At 43.6% G+C, this 23,626-nt stretch overlaps 1 protein-coding gene across 1 annotated transcript in view; it reads left to right on the top strand.

The window, feature by feature from the left end:
- Positions 1–6,408: 6,408 nt before the first annotated feature.
- Positions 6,409–23,626, top strand: part of SMUG1 (single-strand-selective monofunctional uracil-DNA glycosylase 1) — a 65,010-nt gene continuing 47,792 nt past the window's right edge. The window contains exon 1 of the mRNA XM_061615101.1: positions 6,409–6,428. The gene's annotated coding sequence lies outside the window, so the exon portion shown is untranslated. The remainder of the gene's footprint in view (positions 6,429–23,626) is intronic.

Raw genomic sequence — 23,626 nt, 5'->3', positions numbered from 1 at the left:
CGCGTCTCCCGTGCTTAATCTAATTCCCTTGAAAAGATGGGGAGATAAGTGTATATGAGAATAGTCTGGATCAGCCTTTACCACTGTTTGGGTCCCTAGATGTTGTTGGACTCCAGCTCCCATCAGCCCCAGCTAGCATGGCCAATGGTCAGGAATGATGGGAATTGTGGTCCAATTGTGGGGCCTCAGAGGTTGGGAAAGAGAAGTAGATGACAGTCAATAGGGTTTTCAAGGAGATTTTACCCCCCCCCCAATTAAACATGATAACTTGTACTGTCAATTTAAAAGAAAAGAAGGGTGTGTGGTGCAAAATGTCCAGATACATCCACAGGATGGATTTTGTAACAATTTCAGTGAACAGATGTGAAAGGTGAAAACTTTGAATTTGATCTGTTTTCTTTTTTAAAAATCCAATTTTAGCCATGTTTTTTTCTCTTGGCAAACTACACAGATCACCTATTTTAGTGAAACATTTCCACATGCATGCATCTGTGGGACACCATTCAAAAGCAGCCTTGTTGGTATAAAATAGTACATCAGTTCTGGCTCTTACATTTACATATGGCCCATGCCTGCCTGCTAGCACCAAAGGAAATGCTTTTATTTAAATGAAAACACTTTTTAGCTCTCATGGATTGAAGATGATGGTGGTGTCGGCGACCCTGTAAAAATGTCCTGGCTGCAATGATATGGCCATGAATAGCATTAGTATTGGCCAGAGGATGCCTCTAGAGCAGCTTTTCCCAACCAGTGTGCCTCCAGATGTTGTTGGACCACAACTCCCATCAGCCTCAGCCAGCATTGCCAATGGTCAGGAAAGATGGAAATTGTGGTCCAACAACATCTGGAGGCACACTGGTTGGGAAAGGCTGCTCTAGAGGATGACTTTGGGCAGACTAGCATGACCATCGACACAACTATCCCAGAACATAGATGCGTGAAATGCTTTCTGGATGTTAGTGAATTAGTCCTTGACATTTCAGAGTCAGAGAAAGAAGGGGAGTTGTCACATGGGTGGGTGGATGAGAATGGTTAGACATACGCACAGCCCTTCCCTTCCCCGGTTGTACATTTCTGCACACAAATTAAAAGATGTACCCCTCTCTTTAGAGGAGCAGAAAAACACAAGCATGTTCTAAATCCATAGCCATCCTGCTACATAAAAAAAAAAAATCCACCTGCACAACAAGGGTGGAATACAGTGAATTTTGGCACCATTCTTTTTGAATCTGGTGTAGAATTTTTTATCAGCTCATTTCCTCTTTTTTTTGCACAGGTGGTGGTGGCGGGAAAAATCAGTGTTCATCTCATAACTTTGTTTTTGGTCCTCTTCCTGCACAGTCCCTTCCAGTTCTGTGATTACAGTGAATTCCATATTTAAAATGACAAGGAGCTTGTGAGGAAGGGGCTGGCTGACCTGAAGGCTGGCCAGCAGGATAAACAGCCCAGATATCATGAAACCAATGAGCCTGGGTGCTGTCAGTGATCTGAGGACCCCATTTCAGATTTCAGGATGGTGTGGGGGGAGAGATTCAGTAAGGCCCTGCAATTTATTGCAACAGCATATCTCTGTGGTTTTGTAAAAAACAACAAACACCTTTCCATAACTATAATGGTGTTATCAGTGCAAGACAATAGCCCCAGCTCCATTTTTCGTTTTTGCCAGGGATAGCCAGCATAGTGTCCTCCAGATGTTTTGGACTACAAATCCCATCAGCCCCCAGCTGGTATGCCAATGAAGGGAGTTGTTTTTGAAAACATCTGGAGGGCACCACATTGGCTCTGCCTGGTTTAAGCAAAGGAATTTATGCCTGTGGCACAATAGCCCTGAGATACTCAATGAAACTTTGGGGGGAGGGGGCAACATCTTCTCTAAATGATGCATCAGACCACTGCAGTTGTATGTGTGATTGTAGGAGTCAATTGTTTCATGAAGTTGAGAGAATGGAGAGTCTTCAGGCTTACTGAGCTTGTACGCATGATGGGGCATGGGGAGTTTCTACAAAGGGTGCCTCCACATGGCAGTTTGTTGTGGACTTGGTGGTGCTCATGCATGTATGCTCTGTGCAGTGTTCACATCTGATATCATCCGCATCAAAATGCTGTCTCTTATGCGCTTCCAGATGTCCTGTTTATTGAGCATTCATCTTGATTTGTTTCAGGGGAGGCTAGATGATCCTGAACATCAGCAAAAACTTCCTAAAGGTTAGAGTGGTACAACAATAGAACCAGTTACCTAGGGAGGTGGTGGGTTCTCCAACACTAGAGGCATTCAAGAGGCAGCTAGACAGTCATCTGTCAGGTGTGCTTTAAGCTGGATTCCTGCATTGAGCAGGGGTTGGACTTGATGGCTTTGTAGGCTCCTTCCAACTCTACTATCCTATGATTCTGTGATTTTATGCTGTGTCAAAGCAAGTGTTATCCCACACTTTCCAGTGCATGTTTTTGTCTCTTATCGCAAAAAGGCTGATCTTTTGGGGAAGCTTGTTTGTTGTGCAAGACCCCCCAATCCACTATAATTATGAGACTTGAATTAGCTGGTATATGATTTAATCCCCCACAAAAATAGTGATAGTCTCTGGGAATGAATTTTCTTCAGGAACAGAAAATCCAGATTAAATTGGAGAATAACATGGGAGGGTGTTTCGATGAGGGTGTTGCCATGTGGATGTTGTGCAAAGCACGAGTGAGTAGCAGCACAGAGGCCACAATCGATTGCCATGTGTGGGCAAGCAAATGCTAGGGAGCTCTGGAGAACTGAGAAGGGGCAATGCTGAACGGAAGAGACTGTTGGCTGACAAAAGAGGAGGGTGACAACTGCTTCTCTATTCTGAGCTGATGGGAAGACAATGAGCCATAACCGGTCTGTGTAGCCAATGCAGGACCCACATGGCAAGTGGAGTGTTGTGCTCTGTAATGCGTAACGTTACAATGTCTCTGTGTCTCAGGAAATATAGACCATATGGATCAATGTGGCCAATAAGACATTACACAGCACATAGAACGACATTGCATAATGATACCTAATGTCAGGGTGTTGCTGAGTGTCAAGGGGTGCTGAAGGGCCATGCAGTTCAAGCAATTCACAATTTAGGGATGGGGGAGGTTCTTTTTTTTCAGGGAACCCTGAATATGAGCTGAACAAACAGGGCAGCTTTCAAGAAAAGGGAAAGTGATACTAAAAGTTAAGTTGGGCTCAGCCCTGTGCTCAGAAGAACAGAAGCCATACAGGACCAGAAGCACAGTGAGGGAATTGTATGTTGCAGGCAAGTGTGTATCACTGAGCCCTGATGCTGTTTTTAAAAATGAAAGCTGTTGAGGTGGGTGGAAGAATCTGGACATCATTCTTCTCTTGCATCAGTTCTCTGCTTTAAGTTATCTTCTAAAGCAGGTTACTGACACTCATGCATCATACAACAGGGCACGCCTTCACACTTGGAATCTGCCTCTGCAGATAACCCACTACATGTATAGATGCTTAACTAAATCCTGGTGTGCCCTGCCCAACCTCCCTCCCACCCACCCCTTTCACACACAAATACACTTCCCCTGCGCCTGTCCAGATAAATACAACAAAAAGCAAAACAGAAACTCTTCCTTTCACTAAGCATAATCAAACAAAAGTGATGTGCAACAAAATGTTATAGTGTGAAGTACTTTTGTTCTGGGTGCCAGCCTGCCAGCTATGCCCTCTTCCAGGACACTCCATTCCATTCCCACCCCCTTTCCATTTCTCCTCCACCCAGCAGTCAGTATTCCATGGCTGCTGAATATGCTCAGTCTGCACAGGGCTGTTTTGGGTTCCTACACCATCCCTTAGGTTCCCCCCCCTCCAGCCCTTGCGGTTTCTCTGAACCTACCAATACCTTCCAGGTGTGTATATGTATTTCCAAAATCCACAGTGGGGTAATACCATTATTAGGATCAATAAAATGCCCCAAGAGAGTGAGCAAGCTTTTGAGCTCTCCGGAACTTTATCAGGCTGAATGTTAAAGTGCAGGGGAGGTTGGGAGAAAGAGCATGTTTATTACAAACAACATTAGGATGCATGGCGCATGTGTTAAGAAACAATGCTTCTTTTATGCCACCTTCAGCTCTGAAGTAAGCTTGTCTGTCTTCAAGTGAAAGCTGGATTACAGTCCTTGCTCATTGGCCTGAATTGCAAGAGGAGAAATAACATCTTTGCTCCTCTGCATTTTTAACCACCCTGATTGTGAAGGCAAAAGAGTGTGTGTGTGTTAAAGCATCCTACTTGGTACTTAGTTTGCATTGCAGTCTTGAGTAACAGCTTGTGTCCTTGACACACATGTGCCTATAGACAACTGTGCTTGTGCACCCTGAGGCAAAAACAGGCATTCAGAAAGCCAGGCATAGACATCCTATCAGTCATGAAAATATTTGATGGCAATCCTTTCGGGAGTCAAAGTGAGGCTCAGTCTTTGTGTATGCTATGTGAGTGCGTATGCATGCATGCAAACAAGCTGGCACGTGCGCACTAACCGTGACAGGAAGAGTATGTGAGCAAGCATTAGTATGCATTCCTTGGCTGCCAGGGGAGAATTACACAGTGTTAGCATTGCAACTCTGTCCTTCACTGGGATATTCACACAGACCTTATGCCCAGGTGGAAAAGAACTACCTTTTGTCTGGCCATTTTAACATTAGAGGTGGATGAGGATACAGTGGGCTCAAAGAGGAAGAGATTTGCTGCCATACTGCATGAAATCGAGGGAACACTAAGTTGTGTGTTTGTAGATCACATAACATCTTAACTCAGGGAAATCCAATGTAGCACACTTAAGATCCTGTTGGACTACAACTCCCATCAGTCCTAGCCAGCATGGCCAATGGTCAGTAATCCAGTGACACCTGGGCAGCATCATGTTGGCTATCTCTGTCTTAACTTTTAACTGCTACAGACACATTCTTGGGTTGATTAAGAACAGCTTTAAGGGTAAAAAACAAAAACAAAGCCTGTTTAAGATTTCCACATGCGTCAGCTTGGCTCTGTCTGGAAGTAAAGGTAAAGGTGTCCCCGCACTTATAGTGCCAGTCGTTTCCGACTCTTAGGGTGACGTCTTGCGATGTTTACTAGGCAGACCGTATATATGGGGTGGGATTGCCAGTTCCTTCCCCGGCCTTTCTTTACCCCCCAGCATATGTCGGGTACTGTCTGGAAGTAGGATTTACCATATTACTTTCCCCCCCCAAAATGTCCCCCAGCGTAGAGTGTGGCACCTATGCCAACATAATTTTTCTTCCAATCCAATGCACTTTGTGGACTGATGGTGGCAATCAGCACAGCTGCTAGATGGTTTTTAGGAAATGAGCCACATCTGGGCACCGACATCCCCATCCCATATCCAAGTGGACATACAAAAAGATAATAAGAGCATTTGTATAGGGCTCTCAAGTGTTACAAATGGTTTGCATACATAATGTTGCTGTAATTCTTACAACAAATCTGTAAGCTGTGTGATTATTGTTATCCCCACCCTGCAAAATAGGAGAGGGGGAAGTGAGGCTCAGTGGGAGTAGCTTGCCTAAGACTACCTCTTGAGCTCACAGCAGAGGTGAGATTGGAACCACCCTCCTGATTCATAGCTCCATCTCTCGGACATTTCACCAGCTGCCTCAGAGATTACCTGCATTCTGGAACTTGAAGGTTGTACTTTAAATCATCTTGCTGGTTTGTTGCACAATAGGTCTAGAGAAGTAAGCTAGAAGGCCTTTGCATGATCCTTCTCAACAGACGCTGTACTTATGAGTCCCCCTGAAACAAAGGTGGCCAACTTTTTCAGGCTGATGGGCACCTTTAGATTTTTGAGCGAGTGCCATGGGTGCTACCCACTCTGATCACTTCTTGCCCCCCTCCCCGGATCAGCCCCCCACCCTGACAGAAAGTCCATGCACATACACACTTCACTCTCCCAATTTAGATGGGTTAAGAGTCATATCCAGTGGAATTAATCTGAGCCTTGAAAAGAACAAAGAGGTAAAAAGAGGAAGTGAGGAAGAGTGTGCTCCTTTCAACTTCCTCCTTCAGCTTTATGTACTTTTCAGTGAGGAAAAGTTAACCACCCTCACCGCTTGATGACCAAGGGAGCAGCAAGAGGAGGGCTCAGAGGATTTGTGGATGCCAGGGACAGACTCCAAGGGCACTATGGTGCCCATGGGTGCCACATTGGCCATGCTTGCATTAGAGGTTTGCATCCAAAGGTTTGGCTGTTTTTTAAAAAAAATCCTGCTTCAACCCATCCTTGCCTGTCATACTCCCCTCCCAACAGCACACAAACTCTCTTCTCCCTTTGCTCCATGTGAAGACTTCTCCCAGCTGTTTGGCTTCTCCTTCCCTTGATATTTCACAATATGGAAGCAGCTGCAAGCAGGTGCCTGCGGATAAAGAGATATTGCAAGGAATAATAAAGGTAGGGCTGCCCTTTGATCATCGCTTTTTTAGCACAGCATCAGTAAAGAGGGCAAAGGCTTCTAGGAAAGCTATTGAGAACCACATAGTTGCCTGTGAATTGTCTTCTGTCTTAGAGTGTGTTGTATCAGCTTGCATAACAGAAAGCAGTAACCAAACAAATGATCTATCCACAGTCTTGCTTCTACTGCTAGGGACATTTTTAAACATATTTTAAAAGGCATTATCCCAAGTTACTCGGCAAGTGTTGGTAATGGGTGTCACTGAGGTCACCTGGGCCTCTAGTAACAGCAGTGGATTAAATTACCCACCTGCTCCTTCAGAAGGAGTACACAGGCACACAACTGAACCCAAATATTTAGCACACAATTTTTCAGGGCTCTTCAGGGTTGGTGGTAATGTTACCCATTTGTAGCAGCAAAGGTTCAGGGCACGGCTGACCAAACTTCAGGCTTATCAGATCTAACTTGCTTTTTACTAGAACCCCAAGATGTACCAGCCACGTGCAAAAGGCATACAGTTAGAATTAAATAACTGTGTCTCTGAGCATATCCTGAGTTTAGGTTTTTTTAAAAAAATTGGTACCAGAACTTAAGTGAGCTCAAAGTCCTTTCACACAGAGTCTACCTCTGGTTAGCTTTTTTTCATTTCAGCAGCCTAAATAAGGTGGGGAGAGCTGTTTTTGTTGTTGCCACTGTTTAACATTTGGGAGTGAAAAAACAACCCCCTTCCAGATCTACCGCAAATCACCCAAGGATCTACCAGCACTAGGTTATTATTACCACAAAAATACACAGCCCCGGCCATTCCACTGTCTACACACTGAGGGATCACTGTTTCCTTACCAACAAACAAACATATATCTTTGTAACTGATGATGTAAGGCCTACATATTTTAGAAAATGCCTCCTTTTCGATTGTTAGAGGATTGGGGGATTTGTATGGATTATGTATTTGGGCCCTCCTTTACAGCCTCTGATATGGAATCAGTACAGGTGGAGTTGTAACAGAGAAACCTGCTCCACTGTTCAAACAGGTTCCTCTGATAAGTTAATCACTCTGGTCAGGTTCTTCATTGCCTTTGAATCGATCAATCTGCATATGTAAGAATGTGGTCCAGAGAGCAGGAACCAGTGAGAAGCAGGGCCTGGAGCAAAGGGGCACGGCCTGGGAAGAGTCCCAAGTAGGGTTGCCAGGTCTCTGGCTTTTGGCGGCCCTCTCTGGGTCTCTGGATGAGTCACTTTAATCTCTGGACTCTCAGCCTTCATTTTTTTTTAAATTAAGTTTCTAGGTACTTTAGTTCATGAGATATACACCAAAACAACAGCCCCCCTGCAACTTCTGTTAAATGAACTCATAGCTGGCTGCACTAACCCCGCCCTTTCAGGTTTGTAGCCAATAAGTGAAGTCAGGGTTGTGATTGACAAGGGATTTATTGATCTCCAGGCAGTGGCTAGACCCCATTGCAAGGCCAAAAATCTGTTGTTTTTGCCTGCATAGCTGAAAATCTCATAAAATGAGTAAGTAGCAAAAGTCTTTTTCTCTCTTGTGTGCAGGAGTCAAACATGTTTAAATTTTCCTGGGCTGTTGAAGAGGGCAGTGTTTTGAAAACCTTTCCAATATGAAGCTTTAATCCAATACTCTCTTTTCTGGGAGTAAAGCTGTAATGCTAATCCCACATACAGAGTTTGGAAATAATTCGTTACAAGTAACGAATTACTTGTAATTCATTACTTTTTTGAGGAACAAGTGGGTAATTCCTTTACATTTTTATTGTAATAGAACTAGGAGTAATTTTATTACTTTTGTGGAGTAATTATAATGTTTCCAGCATTACTTTAAGAACATAAGAAGAGCCTGCTGGATCAGGCTAGTGGCCCATCTAGTCCAGCATCCTGTTCTCACAGTGGCCAACCAGGTGCCTGGGGAAGCCCGCAAGCAGGACCCGAGTGCAAGAACACTCTCCCCTCCTGAGGCTTCCGGCAACTGGTCTTCAGAAGCATGCTGCCTCTGACTTGGGTGGCACAGCACAGCCATCATGGCTAGTAGCCATTGATAGCCCTGTCCTCCATGAATTTGTCTAATCTTCTTTTAAAGCCATCCAAGCTGGTGGCCATTACTGCATCTTGTGGGAGCAAATTCCATAGTTTAACTATGCGCTGAGTAAAGAAGTCCTTCCTTTTGTCTGTCCTGAATCTTCCAACATTCAGCTTCTTTGAATGTCCATGAGTTCCAGTATTATGAGAGAGGGAGAAGAACTTTTCTCTATCCACTTTCTCAATGCCATGCATAATTTTATACACTTCTATCATGTCTCCTCTGACCCGCCTTTTCTCTAAACTAAAAAGCCCCAAATGCTGCAACCTTTCCTCGTAAGGGAGTCGCTCCATCCCCTTGATCATTCTGGTTGCCCTCTTCTGAACCTTTTCCAACTCTATAATATCCTTTTTGAGATGAGGTGACCAGAACTGTACACAGTATTCCAAATGCGGCCGCACCATAGATGTATACAACGGCATTATGATATCGGCTGTTTTATTTTCAATACCTTTCCTAATTATCGCTAGCATGGAATTTGCCTTTTTCACAGCTGCCACACACTGGGTTGACATTTTCATCGTGCTGTCCACTACAACCCCGAGGTCTCTCTCCTGGTTGGTCACCGCCAGTTCAGACCCCATGAGCGTATATGTGAAATTAAGATTTTTTGCTCCAACTTTTGGGCATTACTTGGGGGAGGGAAGCAGGGCAAGTCTTCTGCTCCTCTGATTTGTGGATGAAAATCATGTACAGTACCTCAAACTGGGCTTCTGTGCAGCATCGCTGTTCCCTCATGCTCTGTGGGTGGGTAGGAGGTGACAAGGGCGGAGGTGGAGAGCAAGACGGGGTGGAGTGGAGAAAACAATTGTTTTAAAAAATGGACAGTGGTGGTGAACAATGGAGTGGAGGGAAAAAGGAGCCAGAGGGCAAGAACATGGATAAAGGAGGAGAAGGAGGCAGCAGCAGAATGGAGCTAAAGAACTGTGGAGATAAAAGTTGACAATGTGTGTGTGTGTGTGAATACTGTGTTTGCACTTGGCACACAAAGTGGCCTCCACCACCCTCTCTGGCTACTGTGCTGCATTTGCAGTATTTTAACCTTTTTGCATCTCAGTTGGAAATTTTTGCTTGGGTGAGTGTCCATTAGTTGGTGGTAGGGCAGGGTCCGAGAAGTGGTTAAGTGAGAGAGATTTATGCTTGCTGGCTGAGTGGGAGTGGGGGTTGCACTTAGTTTGACGTGCAAAGATCTGAGTAGTGGCCTCTGCCTCCCTCTCCACCTCCCTTACCAGCGGAGAGACCACCATTGCTATCTTATGGATAAAAAGAATTATTCTACTACATCTGTATGTGTGTGTTTATTTTTAATGTTGTTTTAGGCTACTTAGATGTGCAGCAGCCAAGGCCAGCACCTTGTAGGTGTTTTTTAAAAAAAGTAACAAATGTAATTGTAGCGATTACTTTTGAGAAAAAGTAATCAGTTACTTTCAGAGCAATTGTAACCGTAACAGTAATTACTACTTTTTTGGGCCATGTAATTGTAACTGTAATTTATTACTTCTTAAAAGTAATCTTCCAAGCTCTGCCCACGTACTCAGAGGAAACCCCAATGAATTCAATAGGACTTACTTTTGAGTAGACATGGTTAGGATTGTGCTGTAAATTAATGGGACTTTTGAGTGAACATAGCAAAGGATTGTGTTGTAAACCTTCCTCTCCTCCTCCAATCTTATTTTTAAAGCAATTAGGTAGGGCTTACATAGGTATCATTTTATTAGGTAGGAAACTGATTTTTTTTTAAAAAAAACAGTTCTGCAATTACCAACTGGTTTTGACAATAAACTATTATACAGGGTGTGTGTATTTTTATATCTCCAGTGTTTGTGTGTACATGGAGTCCTCCCAACAATTCTGTGAGGTAGGGTTGGTGATTGGAAACGAAGGCAGCTCACAACAAGAAATAAATTCCTTTAAAATCCAATAATGATAAAAACAAGAATAAACAGTTGCAAAACAGCTTAAAGCGGCATGATTCTGAATTTTGGGTTGAGTGAATGAAGTTCCTTATCACTTGAGATTGCAGTTCTGTGCACGCTTCTCTATTTGAGTAAGCCCCATTCAATACATTGGGACTTGCTTCTGAGTAAACAAACACAGGAATGCACTATAAAAATAATTACAGGTTGTGTAAATAATAAACGTCTTTGACAGTCATGCTTATAATATTTCTTGATACTGAGTGAAATCTTTATTGCTTCTAGCCGTTGGCCATTGCAAGACAATTAAAACACACAGCAATAAATTTTACAATAAAATAGAATACAATAAAATATGTTTTGTTATATCATAAACCGACCAAGAATATTCAGGCTTTACTGATGTTGTCTTTCACAATTTGGGCTCTTATTCGCTTCACTCATGGCAAAGTTTGTAACCGCAGAAGTCACCTCCTTATAGTTATCTGCCAATAGGTCCGTGAGTATAAATTCGTGGGGTAAACCCTCCCTAGGTTTTATGAAGGGGTCTAAAAATTTTTGTCTCGGGGAGTTGTAGAGAGGACAGTAGAGCATATAATGGGGAAGGTCCTCAATCAACTTACTCCCGCAGATACAGAAACGTTGGTTTCTTGGAACTCCCTTGTATCTTCCCTCTAGGACTGCTGTAGGCATTGTCTGAAACCTTATTTCTGTAAATGTTCTACGTTTCTGTGGGCAGCACAAGGTAGAAAAATAGGTAGCGGCAGAATGGTTTATTTTAAAGAGAGGGAACCAGGTCGAAAACTGGGAACTCGCCAGTCGAGATCTATCTTGGGACTCATCGAAATTGAGGACCCAGTTGGTCAGCTCTCTTGGGGTGAATAGTTTAAGATCATTGGGTACTAAATTATAGTGATCTATTAGGGATTTTGTGTCTTGCGCCCACCCCCCTTTTTGTATTTGTTCGTGCCAGCAACCTTTAACTAATGCAGAATCATCCAGCAATAGAATTTTCCTCCAGAATCTTAGTACCGCCAGGTCAATTCTTGCTGTTAATGAATGGATTCCCAGTTCAGTCCTAACATGAGCAGAGGGGGAGCCTCGCGGGAGGCCCAAGATCTGTTTTAGAAAGGAGTTTTGCAAAGGCTCTAGAGTACATTTGAGAGAATGGCACCACAGTTCTGCCCCATAGAGTAATTTAGGTATTACTGAGGCTCTATAAATTTTTAACATGGGAAGAATTAATTGGCCACCTCTCGTGTAATAGAACCTTTTTATTTGGCCTAATGATCTAGCACTGGCTAATTTAATAGCTTCTTCTTGAGGTTTCCAGGTAAGTGTGTTGGTAAAGGCAATGCCAAGATACCTATAGGACTTTACTTGTTCAAGACAGTGTTCGTTCAGAGTCCAAGTATTTTTTACCTTCCTGTACCTACCACAGACCATAATTTTTGATTTTGCATAGTTTACTTGGAGATGATTTATTTGGCAAAATTCTTCCAAGCGGAGAAGAATTCTTTTTATGCCTATTTTATTCATGGAAAATAAAACCAAGTCGTCCGCATATAATAGTACCGAGATTTTTTGGGTACCTACAGCAGGTGGAAAAAACTTGGGTGCGGACAATGCAGGGAATATATCATTGATAAAAAAATTAAAAAGGAAGGGCGCCAATATGCGGTCGCATTTGGAATACTGTGTACAGTTCTGGTCGCCTCATCTCAGAAAGGATATTATAGAGTTGGAAAAGGTTCAGAAGAGGGCAACCAGAATGATCAAGGGGATGGAGCGACTCCCTTACGAGGAAAGGTTGCAGCATTTGGGGCTTTTTAGTTTAGAGAAAAGGCGGGTCAGAGGAGACATGATAGAAGTGTATAAAATTATGCATGGCATTGAGAAAGTGGATAGAGAAAAGTTCCTCTCTCATAATACTGGAACTCGTGGACACTCAAAGAAGCTGAATGTTGGAAGATTCAGGACAGACAAAAGGAAGTACTTCTTTACTCAGCGCATAGTTAAACTATGGAATTTGCTCCCACAAGATGCAGTAATGGCCACCAGCTTGGATGGCTTTAAAAGAAGATTAGACAAATTCATGGAGGACAGGGCTATCAATGGCTACTAGCCATGATGGCTGTGCTCTGCCACCCTAGTCAGAGGCAGCATGCTTCTGAAAACCAGTTGCCGGAAGCCTCAGGAGGGGAGAGTGTTCTTGCACTCGGGTCCTGCTTGCGGGCTTCCCCCAGGCACCTGGTAGGCCACTGTGAGAACAGGATGCTGGACTAGATGGGCCACTGGCCTGATCCAGCAGGCTCTTCTTATGTTCTTATGTTCTTAATATGCACCCTTGTTTCACCCCTTTCATTATAGAGATGTTATGAGATAGGGCGCCATTTCTTCCTATGCGAATTCTTGCCAGGTTGGATTGATGGAGGGATTTTATGAGCCACACCAGTCGCTTGTCCGCATTTGAGCGGTCCAGCTTTTGCCACAAGATCTCTCTATCCACAGAATCAAATGCCGCTGCAAAATCTATAAAAGCAATATAGAGCAATGCATTCCGCTGTTTTGTGGCCTTGTTTATTAGGTGTTGTAGAATGAATGCTTGATCCCTTGTGGATCTTCCCTTTCTAAATCCGGCCTGTTCCGGTAAATAATTGAGTGTTTTACCTCCCATTCTGTTAGTTTATTAAGTAAAAAAGTCCATAAAGTTTTGCCGAGATGTCAAGTAGGCTGTTAGGTCTATAATTTCGGGGATCAGCTGGATCACCTTTCTTAAAAATGGGTACAATTATACTTGTACGCCAGCCTTTTGGGAACTCGCCCACGGTATTAATGTGGGTGAATAGGGCCGCAAGTAAGGGGCACCACCATGACATTTCCGCCAGAAAGATCTCCGGTGGCATCATGTCTTCCCCAGGTGCTTTATTTTTACGGAGCATCAGAATCAGGTCACCTATCTCAGAACTTGAAACTGGGGGCCAATGGGGCAAATCTGGCGGCATTACAGTGTGGTGTGGAGGAGATAATGGCACAGAACCGAAAATAACACTGAAATGAGTCACCCACGTTTCGGGTAAAATCAGGGGAATTGAAGCCTTTTCCCACTGGTGATTACCCCGTTGTACAAGATTCCAAAAAAGTGCGTCGTTGCCTTGGCGGTGCGCCTGTTCTAGCTCGCGCCAGTTGTTTACAATTTTTTTTTGGTTTTTGTCCTTTAAAAGTTTCTTGTAAGCTCTCTTCAATAAGAGGAGGCGATGGATAGCCTCATTAGTATGATTCCGTTTTAGCGTTTTAATTTGGGTGGCTAGCTCTCTCTTCTTTTTTTTACACTCGCTATCAAACCAAGATTTACTCCGCCCCATCGATCTTTTAGGGGTAATAGTAGATACCTGAGATTCCAGGGAAGAAATCACCTTTTCATATAGTCCCACAATGTCCCCTGATGCCGAAGTGGCCTGGTTTCGTAATTCTGAAAGTAGGGGTGATTCTAATAATTGTTTTACTGAAGTTTCAATTTCCAATGACCATATGATACTTCTGGGGCCAGCTATACTGTCCAAAAATGGTTTAAAAATACATGGACGTATGAGTGGACAAGGATCGTGTAGGTTTAAGCAGAGCGGAAGGTGGTCACTATCCGCTCTGCTTATTATCCTCAGGTCCTTAACTAGGGGCATTAAGGAGGGGGATCCTAAAAAGTAATCTACCACACTTACACCTCTAGTTGAGATGAAAGTGTAGAAGCCGTGAGAAGAATCTAGGTAAGTTCCATTTATACAAATTAACTGCTGATTGATCAAAAAGCGGAACGGATATTTCCCATTTTGATTTATGACCCTATCACTGGATTCTCTAGGTAGAATTGGAAGCTCGACAAGGGAAACTCCCACTAAGTCCTCTACCAGTGGAAAGTTTTGTCCCAGTCTTGCATTTAAATCGCCGCAAATTAGTATCAGATGTGACGGATAAATGCATACAAGCTTCTCCAAATAGTTCCCAAATAACCTCCAGCTGTCTGCACGGGTCTGAGGGTGCGATGGGGGAAAATAAATGTTCAGACATATTATGGAACAGTTATAAGAGAACATAATTATTAATGGGAGGCAGAAGTCCGGCGACTGTTCGGTCGGCACGGCTACCAGGACGTCCAACGATGTGGCTACTAAAGTTGCGATTCCTCCACTGGATCTCCCTCTGCTTGCTGACCTAGTAGCCGGCCTAACCCAGGATTTGTAGCCTTGAAGCAAGAGTACCTCCTGGGGAGTTAGCCAGGTCTCTTGGAAGCAAAGTATATCAAATGATTGAATAAAATTTGTAAAATCTGCGTCCCTGGTCTTATTATTCCAACCTGCAATATTCCAGGATAAGCAGGTTAGATCTGGGTAAATAGAAGTGGATTGCTTCTCACACGGATAGGACCTGTAAACTGGTGTCCAAACATCATGTGGACTTTGTGAGTGTGGTTCATGGTGCTGTCAATTCTTCTTGGTAGGTGATGGTAAGGATTCAATGGCGTCTGAAATGATTGTACAGACATTTGAGAAACGAGGACCTGTGGCCGTTATCGTTTGATCCTGCCAGGGAGATGGTTTCTCTGGGGATCCCAATTCCTCAGGGGCCAAATAACGCATTTGTGCCCAAGAAAGGGCGGGGAGTAGCGTCATCCCTTTAGGGCACTGATTAAAGTCAGCCATGGGCCCATTTCCTCTTGGATTCATCTTACAATTAGAGGATGGAAAGTGAAGATCAACTATCTGGTTGGCCTCCCAATGCTGTATATGAAAAGGAGGAGGACGGAGCAGGGGGGTCTGAGCAGACTGTGCGTCTGGTTCCAGTATTACCGATGTCGACAGGGAGTGACCACTTTCCTCCTGAGGAAGAGTTCCTAGCTTTGGTCGAACGGGTGAGTTGTCCAGGAGCAAATCATGTAATACAGCTGTTAGTCTGTTTAAACTTGCTATTATTGACCTTTGCCCGTCACTGGTAACTCTTCAAATGTCTTAATCAACTGGATTTCTTCCGCTAAGAAATGCCCTCCTATGTGGGTAGTTACGCAAGGCAGTGCCATATCCACTCCCCTTGGCGCATCTGTTTTTCCAGAAGGGTGTGCCCCCACTCTTTTATTGGTGTGTAATGGCTTTGCAAGCGAGACAGAATTTGTTATTGGCCCTGTTTTGGGGATTAATAAGGGTTGTGGAGGTGCTGCATTGATAAAATGTCTCGAGACCACTATTCCCAGGTCTTCAAGGGCCGCTCGGTTTGTCACAATAGTGCGGGCCGTTTTGGAGTTTGTGAAATAAACTATGGATCTTTGAGGGCCATATAATGAGGGGAGAACTTCTATGTTTTTTATTTGATCCATCGGTGTACAACTCGGTAGTCGGCTGTCCGGTAGTTGCTTTAGATGTCTTTTCCGCGACTGTACGTTTTGAATGGCGTTAATCCTCGGGTGGTTTATTAGGACCACCAAATCAGTACTCAGAATCAAGTTCCAGTGTTGACTTGTTGGCCATCTCTCCTCTGTATTATTCTCCATCTGAGCTGGCTCACGCTCCTTGTCAGTCTGTTGTTGTTTATGGATGTACAACTTAATTTCCGGGAGAGGTACTTCTGCAAACTCCTTGGAGGGTGAGGTAATTATGGCCTGAGGCGGAGTGATGGTTCTGGGTGGTGTCAGAGAATTATTTCTGGCTTTCTTTGTGGGGCCAGGAGCCGATAATAGGTCTTCCCACCTGGACGTGGCAATTTGCTCCAATAATTTAAATAGAGGTTTAAAATCCATTTTCTTATATTTAGGAAATTTCTGATTTTTCATGTTTTTCCTCTTTTTTATTTTTGGCACCTGCTTCTTAATCCCTTTCTTTGATTTGAGGTTTGGCATTGATTTTCCTTTATTGTGCGTCTGCTTTGTTTTGATTTCTGGAACTGCTGGATCTATTGGAGAGCAATTCCTCTGGCTAAAGACGTTCGTACCGCTAACAAGTGTTGTTAGAAGGGCATTACACTGCGAAATATAGGATTTAATCAAATCCATTTCTTGCATGATAAAGAGAACCCCTCCTGCTAGGAAGGAAATGTTTATTTTGTCTGGTGAATCAGGTGCTCCTCGTGGGACTTCCACATTTATCAAATGGGAATTTCCCTGGGGATTTGCCTTCGATCCATCAATCCTCTGATTCTCCTGTGTGCTTAGGCACTGCAAGGCCGCCTCGATTTCTTCTTGTAGATTTAAAGAGCCAACTGCTGCTTCGCTGTCTTTAAGGCAGTGATATGTATTTTTAAAGTCTAGAGACCAGTCTAGCACCTTATCAGATTCCTGTGAGGGGGAGTTTTCCGAGAAAACAGCAGCAGGCAAAGTTTCGCTCTTTGGTGAGAAGAACTGTGTAATTTTGGCTTGTTGCGATCTTAAAGGCACTTCGTTTTTTTCAAGTGTTAAGCCAAGCTCTCTATGTTTTTTTCTGGTCAGGACCATTTTCGTGTTGTTTCTTTAGATCTTTTTTCTCTTATGTTGCTCCTGTTTCATTCAATAGTTCTTACGCCTTCATCTGCTCAATTTATTCCCTTTATTGCATTTCTTAAAAAGCAACTTCGTTGCTTGTTTCTGTCAAGGTTGGCTCGGCTCCGTTCAGATTCTTTAGGCCTGTTCAAGGTTATACTTTGTTGTACTTTAATTTCCCTTTTATCCTTATCTTTTCCTTATCTTTGTTATAGTTAGTTATTTGTAATAGGTAATAGGTCTAGTGCTACTAAGGAGGCTCTGAAAAGACGTTGTTTGTTAGCCAAAAGAGGGAGGAAATTACTTGCGGTTACTTGCGGTCGCCATCTTTTTTCCTCCCCAGCTGTCTATGTAAACTAAATATTTCTTGATACTATGTCCTGATAAGTATCTGATTTCACACTATGGTTGTACATTATTACTTCCTCTACATTTTAAGTGTACCTTCCTTCCTTGGGGTGGTCATGTTGTTTTCTTCCTGAGGGGCAGATTAGGCTGAGATGTTGAGTAGCCCATGGTCACCCAGTAAACTTTATAGCTCATTTCCATTTTTTAAAATTAATTAAAATGATTTACATACAAGCAAAGCTTATTCAGTAGATCCACACAATATATTTAAAGCACATCCAACTCGCATTTAAAGCGCATGACTTCCCCTAAAGAATCCTGGGAAGTGTAGTTTTCTCCTCACAGTTATAGTTCCCATCACCTTTAACAAACTAACGTTCCCATGATTCTGTGCTGTGATTCATGTACTTCAAATGTGTGTTGAATGTGCTTTAAATGAATGATGTGGATCTGCACTAGGTATGATGTGCTTTTATTAGTGAATTGAACAGAGCAATTTTAAAAGATACTTTTTTAAAACGGGGGAAGTGGTAAGGCATATACTTTGCATGCAAAGATCCAAAATTCAATTTCTGGAAAAGACTACTGCCTGGAATCCTTGGGAGCCAATGCTAGTCTATGTTATCAGTACTGAGTTAGATGGTACAAATGGCCTGAGTCAATATAAGGTAGATTCCTTTGTTCCTAAAAGTGGAAAGAAACCCAAGGGCCACAGTGACTCCAAAATTTATTTATGTATTTTATTTACAACATTTATATACTGCTTTATTCTAAAAAAAATCTCAAAGCGGTTTACAAAAGGAATTAAAACAAATTTATTGGCAAAAACAGTTAAAGATAGGTATTTAAAAACATTCAATTTAATAAAACCAACAATGAGTTAAAAACAGATAAAAAACACAATAGCTTTTACATGCCTAAAAAATGTTTTAACAGGTGCTGAAAAGCGTATGATGAAGGCATCTGCCTAATGCCAATAAACAGGAGTTCCGAAGCATAGGTGCCGCCACACTAAAGGACTGATTTCTTACAAGAGCAGAACAAGTACTATGTGGCACCCGTAACATGGAAAGCACACCTTGAACTTGGCCTGGTAGCAAATCAGCAACCAGTGCACATTTCAGAGCAGAGGTATTATGTGCTGATAGGGTTTCACTCATGTCAGCAATCGTGCCACAGCATTCTGCACTAACTGCAGCCCCCGGGTCTGGTTGTGCTGCATGGGGATTTCTGTGACCTTGGCTGACTGGCTGCCAGGATTTTTTTAGTTTTGGTTTTGGTTAGGAATCCTGACTGGTTGTGGGATGCTGAGTTTTCTGCCTTACTCATAGGAATTTTGTTGTGGTTGGTATGGTATTGCGTTTAGGAAATAATCACCATTTTTTCTTTTTCTCTTTGAATTTCATTTACTTCTGACCTCACTCCCTTATATCCATCCCTTACAACAACAGTGGTTCCATGTGCTCAGCTCAACCCCTTAAACCCACTTATTATGCACCTTGTTGGTTGCATGATGGTTTGTTTCTTGCCCAGTAGTGCTGAAAGAGAATTCACATACTGGGAAGTGTGGCTGCAATTGTTGTTGTTCCCAAGCTGCTAACTATGAAGGTAGATCAAACCATGTGTGTGTTCTCTCGTTCAATTATTACTCACTAGAATTGGGATGGCTGTCAAAGTGAGTTTATAAAAGCCCATAGGGTAGACAGAAAAGGGTAGAGAATCTTCTTACTCTTACTCATTTGTCAAACCTCTTTCTGCAGTGAAGGGTCAAATCTGTAAAGAAGTTTGGAGCAGCCATGTTAAAAGGTAGGGGCAGGGCATTCCAGGCAAGGGGTTTCCAACCCTGCTTGGATATGGGTATATTTGCCTTCAGGGGCATCCATCTTTACTCTGGAGTGCTCCCATCTAACATCTCCACAACATTAGGCTCCTTTCTTCCTACAATGGCCTTCTGGTGACTGGGCTGGCCTGAGGGCACTTAAATCCTTCATGCCTGAAGCAAGTAGGCTAGATTAAATGTTCCCTACGCAGACTCCATCTTTTAGCTGAGATTTCTATCTTAATTTTCAATCAGAGAAATGTTTTTGTTTGAATTGTATGATCCAAGCAGCTGTGGTTGATGCTTAATGGCATCACTAGGGCTTGCCCCTGAAATCTCAGGGTTTGGATGCTTCTGACCTGGCAACCCTAGTCCCAAGGGCCAGGTAGGCCTGGAGGAAGGCCTGAGGGTTCCCATACCTGGTGAGCCAAAGAGTGGAAGGAACAGCAGAGGCTTTATGTTTGCTCTTGTGGCTGGTGCTGGCAGGCCGGTTAGCCTAAGCCCTGCACTTAGCACAGGGTGGAGGAGGAGCTGTGTAGGGGTGGGGAGAGAGTGCAGTCTTCACGGGCTCTCTTGCTGCCACAGAGCCACAATCTTCTGCTGTCACCTTCTACTTGTGCTCTTGATCTCTTGATTGCCTCAGCTCAACCGAGTTTTCAAGGGTAGCTATGGAGGAGTCAATGGTGCCTGGTGCCCATTGGGACTGGTAGAGCGGAAAGCAGGGAGCCTAACAGTCAGTGGAGTCAGAGCCAGTAATAGATGGATCCAACAAATTCTAGGTTTCCCCCCATCTTTGAGGCTAAAGGGGGCTGGCTGAGGGAAGGTTGAGATTGGTGGGTCAGTGTCCCACTCGCCTTAAGGGGGCAGCCTCCCCTGGAAGAAACTGCACATGCGCTTGATGCCGCCTCACACATAGCAGCATGAGCAGCAGTGATGTGGAGCTCTGCTGTGGGAATAGTATCTGCCATCACACCTGGGAGCAAGCCCGACTGAACTCAGCTGGATTTACCTCTGAGCAGATGTATATAGGATTGCACTATTAGCACATGTGTGTGGACAGAAATTAGACCAAGGTCCATCAGTGGATCATTGGCTGACTTCCAGAAGACCTGCTGGCTTATTTGTTTAGCACATTTAGCACAACAGTCTCAGTAGGCCCTCAGCTAGTCCCCATTTATAACCCATCCTTCATAATAACAAATCCCAGAGCGGAGCACAGAGTGCATATGAGATAAAATCTCACAAAATTATCATAATCTATAAAACCAACATTAAACAATAAGAGCAGTTAAAACTACAGACTGGACTACTCACCCAAAGTTAGGAATGAGGAACCTAAGGCCCAGGGGCCAAATGTGGCCCTTGGCTTCCCTTCCTGGCCCTTGGGGCTCTCCCCAGGCCACACCCCCTCCCAACCCACACACCCCACCAGCCCCAGTTCGCATCCTCGAGTGTTTTTGCCTGGCTTAAATGTGACTTTGAACTTTGATAATGCCTCTTGCTTCCCTGAATGGAGGACCGAGAGGGGTGTGTATGTGTGTAGAAAGTAGCCTACTGTACAAAGGTAAAATTTACATTCATTATGCTGTCCGCTTTTGCCTCTGGCTTTCCCCACCACTTGCATGTGGCCCCAGGAAGATTATTCAAGAAGAATGTCAGCTAGTGTCTGTTCCTCTCCCCCAGTCCACTTCAGCCCTGACTCATCCAAGTGTATTTAGTGTAAATACACTAAAACAGCCTTTCCCAACCTTTGGATCTCCAGATGATGTTGACTCCAACTCCCATCAGCCCCAGCCAGCATGGCCAATGGTCAGGAATGAAGGGAATTGTGGTCCAGCAACATCTTGGGACTGAAAGGCTGGGAAAGGCTGCAATTAAAACACCGCAAATGCCTGGGCAAACAGATCAATCTTTACTTGGTGACAAAATGATAAAAGTGTCAGTGCCCGCTTCCAAAGAGAGGGCAATTCAGAAAGAGGGAACCACCACAGAGAAGGTGGTTCAAAGCCCTATACAGGTGTGCAAAAGCCCTATATAGGTGTACAAAAGTATACAAAGCCCTACACAGCTTGGGACCAGGATACCTGAAAGACCATCTTATTCCTTATATACCCAGTCGATTACTGCGCTCTGCAGGTGAAGGCCTCCTGTGGATACCATCTTATCAGGAGGTTCGTTCTGCACAATATAGGAAGCTGACCTGTAGTGCAGTGGCACCTACCCTGTGGAATTCCCTCCCCTTAAATATTAGACAGGCACCATCTCTGTTATCTTTTTGGCACCTATTGAAGACCTTCCTCTTTCAACAAGCCTTTTAAGTAGAGATGTTATCCCCCTCTGCATCTGTGTTGGAATTGCTTTTTAATATATTTTAAAACCTTTTAAAAATGTTTTTAAAGCTTTTTCAAAAATGTTTTAAGAGATGTTTTGTTTTAATATGTTTTTAATGGTTGTTGTGTTTTAATATATTTTAAAGTCTCTTTTTATGATGTTTTGAAGTGTTTTTAGTGCTTTTGTTTGCTGCCCTGGGCTCCTACTGGTTGAAAGGGCAGGATATAAATCAAATAAGTAAATAAATAAAATAAGGTTGCTGGCATTCATGCCGTGAAGGGTGGGTTAGGGAATCCAGCAACATGCTTCTTATTTTATTTTTATTTAACAAAATATATATACTGGTTGATTGTAATAAAATCTCTATGCGGTTTACAAAAATAATAAAACATTAAAATTAAAAGAATTAAAACAGGTGTTTAAAAACACTCAAAAGGTAATTAAAATCAACAGTGATATAAAAAAGGAGATTTGAACATGTGAACTTTCTACGTCTGGATAGGTTTGCCTAAACAAAAATGTTTTAAGCAGACACTGAAACAAGTACAGTGAAGGTGCCTACCTGATGTCAATAGGCAGGGAGTTTCAAAGTGTCAGTGCTGCCACATTAAAGGTCTTTATATACCAACACCTTGAACTAGGCCCCGTAACAAATCGACAACCAGTGCAGATCCCTGAACAGAGGTGTTATATGCTAACAGGGTCTCACTGTTGTCAGCAGCTGTGCTGCAGTACTGTGCACTAACTGCTGCTTCTGGATGAAGCGCAAGGAAAACCCCACAAAGAGTTCATTGCGGTCTTGAAGTCACCAATGCCTGAAATACTGTGGTCAGGCTGCCCTGGACCAAGAACACTCATAGTTTTCATACCAGTTGCAGCTGGTAAAAGGCACTTCTACCTACCTGGGCCTGCAGAGAGAAAGGTGGATCCAGAAGCACCCCCAGACTGTGTATTGCTCCTTCAGAGGGAGTGCAACCCCATCTAGAGCAGGCAGTTGTCTAATTTCTTGGACATGGGAACCACTCACACACAGTGCCTCCGCTGTGCCAGGATTCAAGCTTAGCTTATTTTCTGTTCTTACGTTCTTAAGCAAGAGTGCATGCTCAGGGTCACTTATCAGTGATTGAATCTGCCTTCACTTTTAAAAGATCATGACTATGCACTCTGGCTTTGTAAATGGAAAACACATCTGTGGAGCACAGGGGAGCCTGTGTTTTCTTTTCTTTTGCTTGCCTATATATTTGTTTTGTTTTGTTTCAAAGGATTAGGCCACTCCAAGTCAGACCACCCCTGGAGCTAATGTTCAAGCATGCACACACTAAATGAAAATGCTGTAATTGGCTTTTATTCAAATAATCATAAAAAAATCCTGGCTTTACTGAAAAACCATCAGGCAATAGCATGATTTCCTCTCACAACATTTATGGAATCTGGCTCAGGGGTCAAAAAGAGAGTGTCTGGTTGGAAGCCCATGACTGACTGGATAGCCGGGAGCCACTGATACTATCTGCCCAGGACACGCCTATCCTTGTTGGATATTTCATCTTGTGTTATCGGAACCTGGTGCTTAATAACAGACTTCCAAGGTGCAGTGGCTATTCCCTTGTGGCCGCTGTGAGCCAGAAAGAGCAGTGTGAGTAAACAGAAGATTGGGGAGAGAAATTTTTACATGACTGTTCCCAATGCGTTTTATTGAATGAGGTGCTGGTACTCATACCTGGATAAAAGTACAGCACAACATGGCTAGTATGGGCAGCAAAAAAAGTGGTGCCAGTACTCCGTAATGGTAAGCACTGTCAACCAAAAAAGCCCTGATGACTTCCCCACGACCACCTCTCCGTATGTCTCCTCCACTGAGGGAAGCCATTGATGGACTGCCTTCAAGTCAATCCCAATTTACGGCTACCCTGTGAATAGGGTTTTCATGGTAAGCGACACTCAAAGGGGGTTTACCATTGCCTCCCTCTGAGGCTAGTCCTCCCCAGCTGGCTAGGGCCTGCTCAGCTTGCCACAGCTGCACAAGCCAGCCCCTTCTTTGTCTGCAAATGTCAGCTGGGGGGCAACTGGGCTCCTTGGGACTATGCAGCTTGTCCACAGCTGCACAGGTGGCAGGGCACGTAACCCCCGAGCCACTCACTGCGGGGGTGATCTTTAGCTGGCCCTTGACACCCAGGAGACACGAGCGGGGA

The sequence above is a fragment of the Rhineura floridana genome, chromosome 3, assembly GCF_030035675.1.
Source record: "Rhineura floridana isolate rRhiFlo1 chromosome 3, rRhiFlo1.hap2, whole genome shotgun sequence".
NCBI lineage: Eukaryota > Metazoa > Chordata > Lepidosauria > Squamata > Rhineuridae > Rhineura > Rhineura floridana.
The sequence above is the reverse complement of the archived record's forward strand: the minus strand, read 5'-3'. Positions and strand labels throughout refer to the sequence as shown.